Source organism: Vanessa atalanta, chromosome 13 (genome assembly GCF_905147765.1).
Source record: "Vanessa atalanta chromosome 13, ilVanAtal1.2, whole genome shotgun sequence".
Lineage (NCBI taxonomy): Eukaryota > Metazoa > Arthropoda > Insecta > Lepidoptera > Nymphalidae > Vanessa > Vanessa atalanta.
This window is the reverse complement of record NC_061883.1, coordinates 7,998,718-8,018,391: the sequence shown is the minus strand read 5'-3', so window position 1 is coordinate 8,018,391 and position 19,674 is coordinate 7,998,718. Positions and strand designations below refer to the sequence as shown.

Below are 19,674 nucleotides of genomic sequence, written 5' to 3'. Positions count from 1 at the left end.
CCAAAACACGAACAACGCATTTACATAATATAACATTTTATGATTCATGGAACTGTTATATTCTGTAAATCAAAAAATCTCCTTAAAATTGACTTCCATTAGCGGTTCTCAATGATTTCAATTGTAATACTTCCTTTTATGGAGTCTGATTGAAATTGGAATTTTGTTGCATCATCAAGTGATTACATGTTAAGTGGTTTAATTATCAACATAAGAATAAAAAACATAACATAACCAATTTATAACGGGAGCACTAGCAGGGTGTTGGCAAATCCGACGAATCGACAATGTGTTGGAGAGTCTGATATGTTCTCTTTTATCTGTTTATAATGACTATTGACGACACTATTGAATGTACAGAATGCGTCGCAAAACCTCATATTTTTGTAAATAAAAAGGAATAGGTCACGTGTACCTCCATGTGTACTATACCAGAAACATAACACGAGTGTATAATTGTGCAAACTTTCAACATAATCGGTTCGGTTAGGAAGCCATATGACAATCATTTTTATAAAATCAAATTTAAAGTATTCATTAATGAGTTAGGTTTTCTGTATTAAATACGTCATGTTTAAATTGAATAGTATACTATACACTGGTTCAGATTCTATATGAATAGTATAAAAGTTTCTTTTTAAATTAATTTAATAAAGAGATAATTGTTAAAAAGAAAAAGTACAGGAAGTTAATACGACACAAGTGGATGACCTTTTTATTAATGCGTCTGCCACATGCGAGGCGGTCTTCTATATGAAATTAAAATTCACTTCCTTTTATTTAACAATTGCAAGGTTATATTTATAATACATTTGTTAAATGTTTCATACATTAATAATGCATATTTATTAGCATTAACAGGAAGAAATTACTTATTAGCAACTAAAAATGTTTTAAGAAATGAGATTCCGGATTAATGTTTCTGTCGTCTTAATAATTACTTTCGGTTTAAACAGTTTTTTTTTTAATTTAAATAATAAATTGTCCTAAACTTACTATTCATTAATTAACAGTATTATCTCGATATTATGATTGCATTAGACTATTTTGTGCTTGAATTAATTGCATGCTTAAGAGAAACCGAGAGGCCTTCGATGTGCGACACGGTGGCCATTACTTAAAAAAAAGTCAATTAGCAAGAAACTAGAATAAGAAGCCTTTAAAATTTTGCCCAAAAAAAATCTTGAAAAATATTAATTCAATGAATATATAAATAATAATTATAGAATTTGTAGTTGATATTTGCAAGTCGTGAGAAGATACAAATGAATACAATAGTTACAAATCAATATGTTATATGAATTCATATTTCCACTATCGTATGCTATTTTATCCAATGAGTGATTTAGCTTTCTACAATGAATTCGAAACCAAGACTAATAAGGTCAACGATCTATAATTTACCAAAAGGGCGTTAATACAATGACCGGCGGGTAGAGAGAGATGGCAAAAAAATCGCTTAATAAAAAGAGTTCAATGAGACGGATGTCGTTCCGGAACTTTATAGAACACGTCATATCATTTTTCTGTTCGGAGCAGATCAGACGATTAATTATTTAAATATAATAGATTTTATTTCAGAACAGTTATACTTAGATACGTATCTTATTTATTTATATGATTGTTTATACGATATTATCAATATCAGATTACTAAACTATATTGACAAAATATTTTGTAACAAGAAAAATATTAAAGTAAAAACTTCCTTCTACGTAGGCACGGTTCACTAATCACATATTCTATCAATGCTCTATTCCAGTTTGAAGAATGAGTAAGCTAATGTAACTAGGCACAAGGGACATCAAAATTTGCTCGTTCGACTACTGATTATATGTTAAAAAAATACAAGCGATGGGCGTTTCTCGAGCTTTTATTGTTGTCTGTGAAACAGATAATGCAGGTAACAATATTTTTTAAGATTTAGCACACTATGTCAGATTCGATTTACTCTCCTCATTTTGTTACAGAGCGGTATTACTTTTTCTGAAGCTTTGTCAGTGGGAAAACCGATGATGTGGTACTGAGTCAGTTGTTATATAGTTGTCAAATGAGGATCTTTATTGACTTTTCATCGAGCATTTACAAATAATAAGATAAAATAAACCCAAGTGGGACGTCCCGGGCTTAAGGTCTAAGGCTTAAGGAGTTTCTTTGTTGATGCCGCTTAAAACTTAGGTATGTTATCATTTAAATGTGTAGTATTTATATTAAGCAACATTTATTGGTAAATAAAGAAACAAAGTAAGATAGTTAGCTTAGGTTACCCAGATTCTTATGTTTGTCCATGTTTCAAGCATGGTATAAATTATAAGAACTAGGAGGTTGTTAAGATATAGGCAGAGCAAAATAAAAATCAATCACATAGTTGTATATATTGTAAGTAATCGTTCGTAGTTTTAAAACAGGGAAAACTATTTATCTTTAATTCGGTAAATATGACCTTTGTATTTTAGCATAGTAAGGTTAATCTTCGAGCAATATCACTTGAAGTATATTTCTTGATACTTCAAGATGAATAAGTTTTATAAAAAAATTAAGGTCAAATATAATGTGATAATGACAGAAGTTTTATTACTTTGATGACGTCATCTTGACCTTAAATTTATTGAAACATAAAGTAAGTGTATTGCCTAATATTTAAATCTGCGATTAGCAGATCATATTGGGTATTTTAATGACTATTATGTCAACCCCTTATTGGTTACGTTTTGGTTTTATTCTGATTGGCATAAAAGTATGAATATATTTCGATTGAGGTTTACTCGAAGCTTATCAGTTATCATACAATACAAGATAATATAAATGATAAAAAATGTAGAGTTAGTATGTGTATGCCATGTCTATACATGACATTTCATTGTATATGTATGTTGATTGTGTTATAATAATAATAAAACGTACTGTTTTATATCAAGGAAGGATTGTATTATTTGAATAAAAAAACTGTAAATCTTAAATAAATAATTAGGTGCAGTAACTATTTTTCATTTTGGCTATCCTAAATTACACTAACTTTATATTGAAAACGATAAAATATATTATATTCGAGATAGATCCGGGTTGGTACCATCCACACAACAGGATTCTATCATATATTTTTTTTACGACTTAAAATTGGGATTCATCATCCAGCGGTCCTCTGTGCCTAATCTATTTTTCTACAAAAAAATAAAGAACGGTTCACGAACTTGTCTATTAAAGTTTTTGTTCAAGGTAGATATTAATTATTTGCTTATGTAATGCATAAAACAGAAATATTTCATGAACTTTTTATGTTAATTAATTTATTATATATTTTTTACAAACGTTGATCAAGTTGTATTATTTAATTAAGACGAGTGATTAATGATGCTCATTATTTTAAGAGAAGTGGTGAATGAACTCTGCAGACGTGTCCTTAATTTAAGAATATGCGATCACGTTGCAAGTTTTATAATACCCCATATCAATATCTTGGTATTTTAATTTGGTAAGTATAATAAGTTAGCAAAATAAAACCTGAACATTTTATTAAATATTATTATAATATCTTTATTTAGAGATCAACGCGTTAAATGTTTGTTTAGCTTTACATAATTCTTTATACAATATAAAGGTAGATAGACTAGTAATTATCTAATAATCGCCCAATAGCATCGGCAATGATGTATTTATAATATAATATCTAGTAATTATAATGTTTCATTCAACAAAAATTTAGGACAATTAAGTGTTAAATTTAAATCAGTAGTGGATGTGCTATGACATCTGATCTGCTAGTGAGTCACGTCCGTACCGAGGTTGCTTGTGAAACATCCTGTACATAAAACGGCTTTTGGTAAAAAGTTAATATGTATGTATGTGTAATTTACGAAACGTAGCATTCGTCTTGATTTTAATGAGAATTTACTTTACTGGTACGTTTAATTGCGAAGCGTAATGATAACCTGTTAAATTCCTTCTGTTAATTGTAGCCTCACTGACTATCTATGCATCTGTTTTAATCTTAACTAAATATTGATAAGATTATTTAATATATTTTTTAGCTTTTCATCTCACGAGAACAAAAGAGTTAGACAGCAAATTAATTTTCTATATATGTACATCTGATTAAATATTTAGGGTTTGATGGAATTTTCTAGTTTAGTATAATCATTCGAAAAGTTTTACCGCTCTTTTTTATTTTAAATGTAGGTAGGCAGACGGGTGAGTGTTACCACTTGATAATATGTTATTACCACCGCCTGCAGATATAAAAAGTGTCAAAAAACATTAATAAGTTCATATTTATAGGTACTTCCAATGCAAACCAACCACTGGGACTATATTAGGTCCCTTGTGCTGGTAATTAGTGGCTCAATAACCCTTCAAATCGTAAAAAAAAAACAATATAAATTATTGGTATTTGGTGGTAGAATAAATAATGTTGGTTTTAAAAAAAAAACTCTGTTGCCAAGTAAAAGTATCCTTAATCTTTTAACGGCAATAATTAATTCTGGAAATGTATTACCAAGAGTTTCAAACAAAATAAAGTAATAATTATGATATCCTTCACATTTAACAATTAAGAAATAAATAAAATTTCGAAAAATAATGAAATTTACCAAAATGTCTACAGTTATAAACCATGAATAAAAATGTGTGTAACTTCAACAAAAATAATTTAGAGTAAGTTAAGTTTGCGAAGAATTCTTTTTTTTTAAGTTTATAATAAAATGAGAAAAATATATAAGCAATTCTTAACCACGTGAAGCAAAATATGTACTAATAGTTCGAAGCAGCGAAGAGCACGTAAGAATTTATTATAAATAATATTATTTTATTATATAAATTCCAAGTTTAATTATCACGTTAAAAATACATAGCATTTTGATATTCTTGATATTAATATAACTTTTAAGAAAACAACGACCATGAAATAGTCTTTGTTTTTACTTATTCTAGATACTTTATTATTAATTGACTTATTTATTTTATTAATTCATTTATTAAAGGAAAACAAACATAATCCACTCTCGGTCTTCTGAAATAAATTACTGTAGAATGAATTTATATCCATTTTGTTGCCTAAAAATATAAATATTGCACCAATTTAAGCAAGAGTTACCGGAAGCAACTTATGTTACGTATAATAATTTCATAATTTATATTTATGAAAAAAAAGCTGAGAGTCAATATTTTGTCAGAACAATAGAAATATTGTTCATATATTATGATGCCAACAGAGTTTTTTTATGTTGTTTTTTTATGGGTCAACGGACCACCTGATAGTAAGTGATCACCATCGCCCACAGATATTGGCCTACCTAACCTACCCAGACGGGCTTGCACCAAGCTCTACCACCAAGTAAAAAAAAAACTTGGGTTTTATATGTCCGAATAAGAGAAATTTTTATTTATGTTTTATACTTCAAGCATAAAAATAACTAAGTATACTAAAATATTCAATAAAAGCTGATATACATACTATTAATACAAGAAATAAGAATAAACTTGTAACCCCTACTTTCCTTTTGGATACGTTACAGAGATCGTTTTTGGACAATAGTATACGCATATATAATAAGATACCGGGAAATATAATCTTTTTACCATTTACAAAATTTAAAAAGTTAATTAAGACTATATTAATAAATAAATTTAATACTTTTAGAAAAAAAATGACTGGTTTTATGCGCGGGTTCCATCACAGGACACTAATTATTTTGAAAAACAGCATTGTAAATCTGTTTATTTGAAAAGAGCAACTATGAGTTTCTTGCCGTTTTTTCTCGCTAGAGGCTGCTTTCCGAAACGGTGGTAGTGTTTAAATATAAACTACTATAAACGCTCTATTGTAAAGTTTACTTGAATAAAATTAATTTGATTTAAAAAAGCTTAATTTAACTCAGTCTAATAAATTCTCATATACATTATAACATAACAATTCTTAGGTATTATTGTTTGCTTTGCCGTAAATTTTATTTATTTTTGAGATGTGTTTTTTATGATTTTTAAACACAACTATCATTCTATTTTTCCTATTAAGTCTGGGACCAATACAGAATAGTGCGTGGGCATTCCCCTTTAAAACTTAACGATGCTGTATATAATCTTTGATGTATAATAGTGAGTGCCTGTAAGTGTGTAAGTGTAGGACGGATACCAGTAAAGTTTCCACATTACGCAAATATATTTTTTTTAAATAATAGTAGCGATTCTTCATTATAAGGAGTAACTAATATTTCTATTTACCACTACATTTAATCTTAAAGCTTGCGTTAGGAGTCGACAATTGCCCCAGGGGTCAGGATCGAACTGCGAGTTTTTACATCTCTAGGCGGCTCCTAAACTTTGCGCTATTGACGCTTATTTTTACTTTACTTTTAATAGTTACTAAAAGGAATTCGAAAATTAATATATTGGTAGGCCTTATTTAAAATTTAGTTAAAAATATTATAAGTTTACAATATATCTAAAACTACTTGTTCAAGATCAAATATTAAATGAATAAAATATTCCAGTGAGATATCTATATTTACAGTGTGTTCGGATATTATGATATTAAAAAAAAATTGTTTCCTTCAAGGATAAAAATATTAACCGATGATAAAAACGCTAAAAACGAGAAGAGATTAGATACATCATTAGCAACGCAGGTGCGCGGAAGCATCCGGTTTTCCTGTCCTGTCCATTAGAGGAGGTCAATAAGAGGTCACATCGTCAAGGCAACTAATGCCAGTGCCTAGACGTTTCGGTCTGTCGGTACACTCGTTAATTTTATACGTTCCAATATATTTAAAAATGGTAATCTGCAAAAATTGATCTTCTATTCAAATCAATATCCTTATCAACCCCAAAAATTTTTTCGGTTATCATTTCTGTACTCAGAATAATTATAGAGTTTCATTATTTTTCTTAAATCATAGATATCCTTTGGCGTGTTAAATAACTATTCCCCTTTATAGGGGTACTGCCTTTGCAAATATAATATGCTATAATCAAATCTTGACCAATTTTATACTAGACTAACCCTAAAACTGTATTTCTAACAAAAAGAGAACAATTTGAAATTGGAAGTCGTGGTAAAAGAGTCGCTGGAAACACATAAAAACATTGTTTCTTCCTACGGTTTTATTTTTATTATACTACTACTAATTAAACATTATACACAAAGTAGCTTATACACGTAGAGCACAGAACATGTCATTTTCTTTAATGTAGGTTCTATAATGTAGGTTTGTAATTGTCTATGATACAACAGTATTGACGTTTATTGCGAAATGTATTTAAATATTTTAAGTTACTTACAAATTGTTGAATTTGGTAACAAAATGTCTTAATATTTTTCTATTTGACATATTTGTAATTTTATAGTTTTATTTAGTAATTGAATTATTCTTAGTAATTATATGATATTTTTATTATCTAGAAGAGAAAGCGTAATGTTTAAATCAGTGGTATGATTTTTTAATGATATATATAGACGGACGGTTAACGGGCCACTCTATAATATGTGGTCACTATAACTGCCCATAGACAAAATATAACCATTGCTTACATCGCCAATTTGCCACCAACCATGGGAACTACGATGTTATCTCCCTTGAAGGCACAAGGGTAGTTACAATGGCTCTCTCATCCTTCAAACCGAAACACAACAATACTGAGTACTGTTGTTTGGCTGTAGAATATCTGATGAGTGGACGGTAGTGATGATAGTGATGATAATATATGAACAATTATAATTATCTTAGGTATATATAACATACCACATATCAAGAATATAAACAAGTAGTTAAACACAATTATACCGTTATTATATGATATTCACATGCTAAGACTCGTGAATAGGAAATGCCAAGGAAATTAACTATGGCTGATCGAAACACACTCGTAACGTTCTAACTCGTTGAAAAATACACTACATTATGACCGCGTAAAAACAAAGTCGTGTACAAAAGGATGTGGAATTGTTTGTCTAACTGACACAATATTAGTATTTGAAAAGACTTGTTGTAACCATATGGAAAATTTGTCAAATTTGGTATTGTGACAAGTGTACAGTCGTGATCGTGAAGAACGATTGTTGGAATGAGGTAATGATTAAAATCGATTCTCAATTGATACGACCGAAAAACCAGTCACGCTCGGTGACGTCAGATTGACTTACAATTCAAATAATACGGTTTTTGTGCAAATGTCAATATCCATAGCGATTTATTAATATAAGTACCTTCATAGTGGTATGCTGGATTGTATATAAAAAGTTATAAATAGAAATATTGTATGGTAAGGTCATTACCTCAATTTATGTATGTTAGTTTATTATATCTAATGTACTACGATAAATATAAGAATAATGTATCTTACAAGGTCTGCCTTATGAATGAGTCTCGCGTTAAATTTAAAAAAATAACAATGAATATTATTTTATATATTTACGAAATGATATTTTAGTATTTAATAAAAATTTAAAAAATTTGATATTCATTTCTGTCAATAATGTTTTGAATAGAATCGAAAAGAGAAACTTCGCTTAGGCAATTTGGAAGATGAATGTTACTACGTAGCAAAGTGACACAAGACATTTTTTGCAGTATGTGCAACGGCTAGAAGTCTAAGCAAAGAAAGTGCAAGCAACAATCGCAAGCCGCGTGTATGACATTGCGCAAGCAGTTTCTCCCATGAGCTCATTAGGTAAGTGGGGATTTCAGTTATCAAATATAAAAATACCATATGTAAATAATCAAAACTGTATAAGGAGTTAATTTTGTATCTTCTCAGTTTGACATAGTTTTATAAATAAATAGAAATAAGTAATTACGTACTAATAAAATTGCGGAAAGTGCTTCGACGTTATTATGTTTTGCAATTATTATTTGTTTTAATAATTAAAAAAAACATTTATATTTTATAGTTTCAGAGATAAGTAGACACAAAAAAACAACCAGAAAAATATTATAAAATAATAATAAATAAACAAGTAATGATTGTTTATTATAAAAGAGTAGATGTTCTTATAATACTACAGTGATTTATTATTTTTATTTTCGAGGTCGTAATAAGGCAATGGTATGTAATATCACTTCCGCTTCTGACCTTTACACAAAAAAGGTATGTGTGTCAATACCTCTGTCTGGACGTTATGTCGAGGTTTAAGATAATGACAATGTTTAACTTATCCTTTGAAGGTAAGGGTTAGTCAAGTGGGATATGATGTTATCATAAAACGAAAATATTAGGCATTTAATAAAGGGTACACCTCGCTCTTATATTAATTGTGTGCATATATACATAACTCACCGATGCTTATTTAAATACATTGCGAAATAAAATATGCTTACAGCAATTTGTTGCGATGTGTATGCGTAGATATGTATGTACCCGCATGACTGACGCATTTAACGACGCTTTCTTCGCCCAATATACCTCTTGCGCAACACTAATGACAGTCCACACTTGCTGAGCATGGGAAATGTTTGACGCTGGACATTATATTGTTTTCCAACGAATTAAAAGCATAGAAAACGCTATCACGCCTCTTTATTTCAGAGCCGATAAGCATTTATGCAACTATAAGATAAAAGCAATAGAGACAGCGCAATCATTTGCGTCATGAGAAGTATGTGTCGCGATCGTGTGAGAAAGATTTTTTTTTTAACAATAAAAATATTTAATATATTTTTATTTTTAATATATTTAATAGGAATTTAAAATATTTTAAATGTATGAGAGAATAAAACGAGTAAGAGTAACTGTTCATAAAGGTCAAAGAATTAGTTCTCAATTTAAACGGCAAGATTTTACTTTGAGTGTCCATTGTGAATAAAAATGTAATTATCATTTAAGTGATCAAGAGATATGAAATGTTTTATTACAAAAGCAAGGATGTTGAGTTATGAATGTGCTAGAAATGCTAGTATTACATGTGGTTTGCGTCCTGCTAACATTACGGAATATAGCACTTAGATTAGTCTACATAATTTTAGACGAAGGAACTGAATTGGGAGTTGCATATTATATATAGTACGATGACGAACATCAAGACGTCTTCTTGACGTCCCTTTAAGGCCAACATATACCCGCGAAATCTGTCGAAGCAATCCTAATTCCTACGCTGGTGCCGTATTAAATGTTCAACGGTCAAAGATCATCATCTTTGACTGGTGAACATATAATTATGATATTGGTGTGGATCAATTAATATCCCTTATGGAAAATGATATACTATAGAACAATATTGAAGAAGATTTCTTGGAAAAAATATGTTTATTTTTTATAATACGTCATAGTATTCCATGACACGCTATTGCATTGCTTCGCAACGTGCCACGATTATAACGATATCGTACGTATTTATATGATTTCAATGTACTCGTGTAGCTATGCAAACAAAAGCCAAATTAATGACAGTGAATGTCGACTAAAAAAAATGTATTGTTTTCGAAGTAAAATAAGAAATACCTTTATATTTTGAAAGAAAACGCTGTATTTGTCAAATATAGTATGATATCTGGGCATAACAGTCTCGCAGACTGAACATTTAGGTAAACCTTTCAAGGTACACGATCGATTTGGTCTAGATAACACAAGGACAGTACAGTATAGGTAGTATTAGATACTACGGTAAAATTAACACTTTGTGACATAATAGTATGCGCGTGTATGAAAGGAAAGGACATTAAGGAGTGAAGTTAGTATTTTATTTTTATTACATCTCTGTTACATTCTAGAGTCTATTTTTAAATTGATAATATCCAATACAAAGTTTGTTATTAATATTGTTTTTTAAGAAGGTAAACGAATCAGTGGGTCACTTGAAGATACAACATCCTATCCTAGACACTGGCACTGTTAGACATATAAACTATTTCTTATCGCGTCAATCATAGGATCGAATATATTATCCCCCTTGAGTGGTATTATTTTAATATTGACTATTCAAAAACGCTTCATTGTGAAGTTTACTTGAATAAAATTGATTTGATTTGATCTGCAGTAGTATGTATAAACGATTACCTCATCTAGGCATCATACAACGTCCACCTAATTTAATTGATTCTACCTAATTAAACTAAATTAGTTAATAAAATATTTTAATTGATATTCCATAGACAAATATTTCTAAAACTTGTTTGATTATGTTTATGAATAAGAAGTTGTTTTGAATCATTTACATGTGACCTTATGGGAGATTTGATCGTATGACTTAATTCTTGCTTGATGATATATGTTTGCGTGCTCGGAAATTATATGAGATATTATTATGCATGACACTTCCTGTCGGCCACTGATCTCGGTACGGTGAGTATTGAGGTGACTGTTCAAGGTGGTTTGAGCAAAGCGTATGATGGCATCTACGACCTTATAAAAGGTAATTCGTAATGATATTTTAATTAATACCTTAGGTACTCATGAAAAGGTATAGTTAGATGTAATAAACAAGTAAATTTTAAAATTATTAGCAATAAGTATTTCTGTTGTTGGACTTTTTTGTTAATATAATGCATACATATATATTTTAGTTTTATGTTATTGTTTTCATTTACATGATTCAGAGGGAACTGTTGGATTTGTTGGATATCTCCTCCCCTAATAACTTTCATTGAGCATTGTGTCTTTTTATACGACTACCCAAAAATTTAATATTATATTCTGAATTTTTTATGTACCATCAAATACTTGAACAGATTTGAGGTATTTTTAGAATAAACAATCCTGTCATTATCCCGAGGTATCTTGTCTATAAACTAATTTATTTATTCATTCATAGCATTTGTGTTTTTATTTTTTAAGGTTAAAAATGTGTTTGTATACAAGATTTGTTGTTTTTTTTTTCAATTTGTTTATAATTAGACTTTACAATATATATTTTCTTTTATAATACATCAAACATTAACATATTTATGCGGATTCGCTTTGTTATTCAAGTCGATATATTATATTCGTGCTATGTTGCTAAAACGGACGTTATGATCAAATGTTTGAATTTAATTCTGTTGTGATTTACACAATCATAAAACATTTCGAAGTTCGCGATAGCCTTCTGTTTTGTGTTAGAGTCCATGTACTTTCCAAATCGTGATACAGCACTATGAATTTAATTAATTATTTAAACAAATATCTCGATTAGGCGATTGATGGATTATCACGAGGAACATTGATATGCATGAGTAGCGTTTCCGTATACACCGTTACAGTCAAGCGTTTCTTTAGATAATTAGTTGGCATTGAATTAAATAATTATATGCATTTCTGACTCTAATGAAGCATTGTCTATGGGCGGTAATGAGCTGTAGGCTTCAGTTACTTAAAAATATTTAATTTAATTATGTAATTCGTAAGGTAATTTCGTAATCATTCAATGAATACAACACTCAAATGTTTATTATAAAATCACTCGTAATACACACGACACTGCTCATATTTCGATCTACCTTGGTGTCGAAGTAATATCATTAACATTTACGGTCATGATCGTTCTGGCGCCGCAAATATAAGACAAAAGCTGTCAACAATGGCGACCTTGCCTCGCCCACTATTAAGCAAGAGTACCTTCAGTAGAAAGCCAGCTTTCTTTATCTTTAACATTAGCTCAGTGTAAGGACTCGAAAATAATTACTTTCAACGACCTACTTTTTTATTGAAATTTTTTGCTCATTGACATTTAAGAGAAAGGTTTGTATTGTACTGTTGAGCGAACATACTCGTATGTATGAAAATGTTCAAACATAAAATCAGATACGAAACCAGCGTAAACATTATTATTGAATGATTTTTGTGTGATGTTTATTTATATGTAGACTTGTGTTATTGGATTTGCATGTTATGAAACATAAATTTTGCAAGTTTCCTCAGGATAAATTCATCTTGTTTAGCAGTGATTAACGTTCTGAAACAACTTGCGTGATACGGAAGATATCAAAATCATTTATCCGCCAAACCGCAATGTGAGGTCTTTCCTAAGCTTCAACATACATAACGTACCTACCTGTAATTAAGTGCGCAACTTTGTCTTGGTTTATTTAAAAAAAATGAAAAAATAAGAATTTAACTTTAGCGAATTCTATTAATTCACAAAGAGACGTTATTTTCTAATTTTAACTAGTATCGGCGTGCGTGGCGTGTTTACAAAAACCAGGGATGGATTATGGATATTATGTTATTGAGGAGCTGGATATGGACACGGATATATGAATAAATTTTACCGATTTCAGATACAGTTACGGATACGATTTTATTTTAGGTTGTTTCGGATAGTTTCAGTACGGATAGTAAATGATTTAGAAATTGTAAAAGAAAACAACATACATGAATTTGACTTAATTTATAGGATATTATTTAGAATTAGCTATTTGACTATGCAAAAACAAAATTATAATAAACATATTTTTTATCGGTTTCGCTTACGGTTACGGATTGATTTTTATTTCGAATATCCGATAATATCGATTGCGGAGCTCCTTAACATAACAGCTCCCGATAAAAACTGTGTAGCCCACCTGCATTAGAACCGGCGATCTTCGATTAAGAGTCAAGTGTTCAATAAACTAAGCTATATCGACTCCTTATTATATTGCACTTATGATTATTTTATGAAATGGCTATTGATGGAGCAATTTTTTAACTTTATGTTTTGATTAATTCTTAGTAATTGTATTGACACGCTGCGCCATCATTAAAGTTTTATTAGGTAGGCACATTAATCTCTTTAGTGTCCACAGCCCGTCTTTTACACTTTCACTACGCAAATATTGCCAGAGTTTGACGTAACGCAATTGATACAGCGTAACACCCAGAAATCAGAGGTTTTGGCTGACTGAGTTGCTAGATATTTGCTAGTTTTTATAAGTTTCCGTGATGGACCAGTGGTTAAAAGATGTTAATCGTATCCGACGATTCCAAGTTTAAGCTCCGGCAAATGCCACTGAATTTTCATGTGCTTAATTGTATTTACAATTGATTTCGTGGTTGGTGGCGACGGCAAACATCGTAAGAAAACTTGCATGTGGTGGATGAAAATCTGCCATGTGTAAGCGTTAGGCATAAGCTCCAAACCGTCTCTTCAAAATGAAGAAGGCAATTTGGTGGTAGGGATTTAAGCAAGCCTGTTTGGATAGATATCATCCATTCAACCGATATTCTACCGCCAAACATAAATACTTAGTAATGTTTTGTTTTTGTTTGAAGTGTGAGTAAGTGGTCAGTGTAACTACAGGTAGGTACATGGTACATAACATTTTAGCTTCCAAGGTAGATTGCATTGGTGTTGTAAGTGATGGTTAATTTTGCTTAGGGCGCCAATGTCTAATGGATCTGGATGGTGACCACGTACCAGGTTACTAGTTATTTTTATAGGTTTCCGACAGTCAGAAGAAAACAATCTCCAAATACGATTTTACAGAAAAAAAAACAATGCGTCGACTTAAATTGTATTTGGTTGTAAGAATACTGTAAGTTAGAAACAGGTATTCTGATTAATGTTAAATCAATAGCTTGGATTTTATCTTAAGAGTATATTCTGTAGCGTTCCTAATTTATGAAGACATCACAGAAAAAACAAAATTTATTTGATCGTACTCATTATGGATTCAGAAATGATAATGTCTCTCGATTTATTACATAAAAAAAAAACTTACCGGAATCCTAAAAAAGATTTCTTGTACTTTTCTCTTTTCATTTCCACGTGCTAACCAGAGTCACGATACTTCACTCTTCATTTCACAACACACGCACAAGTATAATCGGCCAAGAATACAATCACATTATCACTTAGTTAAAATCACAAGACACGTTGTTCTCATGACATCAGTTTACACGAATAACCTGCAGACAAAATATATTGTTAAAATAATTAAAGTAAATATACATGTGTAGTTATTTTCTTGCTTTTTTTAAATGCTTCAATATATAATATATTTTTATTATATTATATATATTAAATATATAATATAAATATATTTATAAAAAAAAAACATAAAATCCCACTTCAAGAACTAAAAGTCAAAAGTATTTTTATTATTTTTTAAATTTTTGTAGAGTCGAGGTCAATTAATTTTTTTATAATGGTGATTTATAAAAGTATTTCAATATTTACAATGCTTAAATAATATAATATGTAGTCCTAACTTCACCCTAAGAATCTCTATGACGAATATTTTTCATCAAATTTAAACGGGACCACTCTCGATGATAACCTTTTCAATAAAAAAATAATTACCGGCAACAATATATACAAATAATGGCGAATTTATTAACCTTTTATTCTAGTCGTTTAAAAGTCAAAGTAATAAAGGCTTATAGTAAACTATATTACAAATTTCCTTTCCACTTAAAATGTACGCCTAATCAATCTCAGTACATTAATTATGTTTCTAACCAAGCAATTATTTCAAACACTATGTAACTAGAGTCGTAAAATATAGAAAGGTGCCTAATTAAGATCTTAGATTAATTTAGCAATAAATAATTTGATTCAAGTAGAAGATATAGTATCTGAACATGAAATCACGTAGGTCAGTTTTTAGTTTTATGTCTCGAAAATACAATTTGCATAGGTAAGTTTTTAATTCAGCTGTCCGGTAATGTGATTAGCCAAAAACCTTCTATAAGAAAACGCTGTATATAAATGTTCAAATTTCGCGTCCAAATATTCAGCCCTTTTTGGTTGATGTACGTTCACAGAAAACAGGGATCGTTTCATAGATAAAGATTATAATGTCTTTAAAAACTTACGAAATATGTTCCAATTCTTCAGTATCTAACGGCCTTACTTACGAATGTTGTTTAGCTGTTGTTTATAAATTATAAGTTATTTCTTTCAGACATAATTAATTTGACATTCGAAGGAATGAAACAATACATTGTTTAACTAATCACCCTCAACATTTACGTACCGACTATATAAACATAGAGTAATATTTATGATGTTAACATTTTCCTTTTGACTAAGGCATATGATTGTAGTTGTAAAATGTTATGCTCGCACTAACAAGGAGGTTATTATATTCTGTAGTTAGTTTAAAATTTTGAAAGGTTTAATAGGATCTATATAGCGAGTCTAAGTAGGCCGTTGCCCGGGTGGTACATGTTAGTCTAGACTGGCTTTTGTCCAGACACAATATCGAAACTATTGCAACAGTTTTTCGTAACTAGAGGCTGTAAGAGTACTTAAATAATATGTATCTTGAATATTAATCGTAGTCTCAGATTAAACCAACTACGTTTTAACGATTCAAGATAAATTCGAACTAAATGTTGTTTTGAAGAACGCTTTTGGGCAGTGTGCTACGACTATAACTGCATGGAGCCGAGATAGACCAGTGGTTAGAACGCGTGCATCTTAACCGATGATTTCGGGTTCAAGCCCAGGCAGGCACCACTGAATTTTCATGTGCTTAATTTATGTCTTTAATTCATCTCGTGCTCGGCGGTGAAGGAAAACATCGTGAGGAAACATGCATGTGTATAATTTCAACGAAATTCTGCCACATGTGTATTCCCCAACCCGCATTGAATAGCTGCATAAAATAAAATCGTCTTCTCTTACACGAGAGTGGTCTCTCCCGATGACAGTGTCAATGGACCTCAATCATCATCCTACTTGTTAATGTTCTATCATCATCGAAATAATATTTATTTTAAATAAAGCTTTGTTCAAGTTAGTTTGGTTAGGTTTGACTCATTTATTAGTTATTCTACTGTCAAACACCAATTTGTTATGCTGTTGTCCGGTTTGAAATGTATAGCTATTTATTTCTATATTCTTTATTAAATATCACGTTGCACGAGGTGCAAAAGAAAGCCTGTTCGCTAAAAAAGTGACCTTTGTGAAGCGATAATTTTGAATTTGTATAATAATTTTAAAATTACGAATAATATACACACGAATCCACCTTATATAAAAATTTGACCAATACAGACACTAGAGAAAATGACATTCAATGGCCATACCATTGAATGTCATTCATACCATAGTTGGACAGGAATGAAGTTTAAATTCTTATAATACTAATTTATATGCATAAAATATTTAAGCAGAAACGTTCCAAAAATAAACAGATATTAAAAGTCAAAATGGCCCTCTCTATCGCTTATTAACATTTCCATTATGCTTAACTTTTATACAGTTGAGTTTTTGAGCGTATATGTGAATTGGAAATACTATAAAAATTACATCATTTATATTCAAGACAGTAATCAACGCCTATGGTATAATTTATCACATTGATCTATGCGCTTTTGTTGACTACAACGAATACATTGAATATTCCTAAGTCTGTACGTGAGAAAACTTTTTGCTTTCCAAGACGAAAGTTAACGATGAAAAAAAAAAAAAATACTTAAGTTCAATTCATCCAATTATTTATATATATTTGATAACTGTATAATTTAAGAATTCAATCTAAGCTTCGAAATGTATTTTACTATTTCTACTAATTATAACAATTTCAGAAGTGCCAAAGTACAGCATATGGTGTGACTTCTTTGTTATCTAAACTTATCAGTATGGGTACAAATGAGCTGAGATGATTTAGTGGTCGGAACACCTGAATCTTAAACGAAGATTCTAGTTAATAGCCCGGGCAAGCAGCACTGACTCTCCATGTGCTTAATTTGTGTTTATAATTCATCTTTTACTCGGCGATGAACTTACATGAGTTGGATGAAAATCTGTCACCTGTATCCACCAATCTGCATTGAAGTAGCTTGGTGTAATAAGTTCCTTAAACGAGGTAGAGGCCTTAATCTTGCAATGGGACATTTGCGAGCTATTGTTTTTAGAATTTATTTGTTTAATAATGTGTTTGAAAATACTTAGATCCATTTCATTTCAAATGTTTTAAAAGTTTAGCTTTTTGCTAGCCAGTATAGGTACGGTGAAGTCTGAGGGCATTCATTTTAATTCGATACGGACGGCTTTTGCATGCCGTCTTATAATTTTGCGTAATTCCCAATGCAAGCTCTTTGTGTCTTAAAAGAAGTGTTTGGCATACAAATGAATGTACATCCGTATCCATAATTCAATGACATTATATGAAATTGCATAAAATTTGACCATGTACGTAAATAAAAGCCGCAAAAATTTTAATTATGAAAAGTAAAACAAAAAAAAGTTTGTTTTTAAAAGTAATATGAAACCTTACGATCAACAATTTTTATAGCCCAGCTTATCTCGATGATTGCTTTTAAAAATTAATAAGCTTAAGCTTTTAGTATATAAGTGCAATTACAATAAATAATGAAATTTTCAAATTAGTTTTATTCGTAATAATATTTAAACTGTGGTTGTTAAACCTAATTAAATTTTAAGTAAGTTAAATTTTGGCGCCAGAAACGTAATGTCTATTAAATTGCAAAATACGACCTTCATCTTTAAGTTAAGTTACAGGACCTGAGGCGGTATGCACCATTTACGGGCAATCACCAACTCAAAGCATCTATAATTACTCATTACACTAATGGATCTTCAATCTCCACTCTATTATTCGCTTTGTCACGACTCCACTATAATAAACTTAGCTTGAATTTAAACTTTATTATACCGAAGTTGATATATGTTTGATTTGCGTAACATTATATTTTGTAATTTTGTCGTTTGATATATGATAGTATGTTCAATGCATTTATTTATAAATTCGAAATTCTACGAATAGTTCATACACATAGGAACACTTCGTTTATATACTAGAATGTTAATATTTTTTTTTAAACACAGTTTGGAAATTGTAACATGACCTGACCTTCTTGGGTAGATTACTTGTGGATTAAGTCACAGACGTATTCATTAGAAGCATGACCGTGTCAACACGTTAAAAATGTAAACATAAGGAAAAAGAAACTGCAAATAAGACCACATCTCGGTCAACGCAGCAATGAGTACAGGCGTAGTTAATTTGCGCAAGAGTTGTTATGGTCAAACATCGATCACAACCGGCCTTGCCCGAAATTCTTCGGTAACTAAATTTATGTGACTTCTTCATTATCAGTTTGCAAAACTATAAAATCGCAATAAGTAGAAATCATGTTTTACCAATATTGTTAATCGTGTTTTACACGTTTACGGTAGCTGATCGTTATTCTGTAATTTATTTCAAAATAAGACTAATAGTCTTGAAACTAAATGACTAAATTTTAAATGTGAGTTTTATCTTGATTCGATGTATCAATTTGTAGGGCCTCTACGCCTAAACCTTGAAGCTGCGTAAGTCAAGTCCACTTAAGTTTTCAATTAAATTAGCTAAGACATGTACATATTTGAAAATCTTTGTTTATGTAACCTATTGTGTTGTCAAAATAATCATCGCCAGGGGTCGTCATCACAGAATGCAATGGTGATACATGGTTGCGCAAAAACAATGGTGTTTACGTCATACATTATGAATTCCATCAGCTATAGATGCAGCTTACAATAGGGGTACGTGAGAAATTGTAACGCATTGTGAATAAAACCAAATAAATTTCGTGACTACATTCTGTGGGAATATGGATAGTACCTATATGCTTAAAATAAATTTGGCAACAAAAACTAAAATTGTGTTTAGTGACGAGAGTAACATTAATTGTAGTTCATTATCGGCCTCTCCACTGAATTAGAAGGGAGTAAGCCTCATATGAGCACACTGTTCCAGTGTGAATTGGTGGATATAGATATGGCAGAATTTTATCCGATATCCAATCACTGAATAACAAAAGCAAATTGAGTGCATG

At 30.4% G+C, this 19,674-nt stretch overlaps 1 protein-coding gene across 1 annotated transcript in view; it reads right to left on the bottom strand.

Annotated features, from left to right (window-relative positions):
• Positions 1-19,674, bottom strand: part of LOC125068404 (dual oxidase maturation factor 2) — a 44,303-nt gene that overhangs the window by 22,558 nt on the left and 2,071 nt on the right. The window contains exon 2 of the mRNA XM_047677510.1: positions 14,604-14,790. The gene's annotated coding sequence lies outside the window, so the exon portion shown is untranslated. The remainder of the gene's footprint in view (positions 1-14,603; positions 14,791-19,674) is intronic.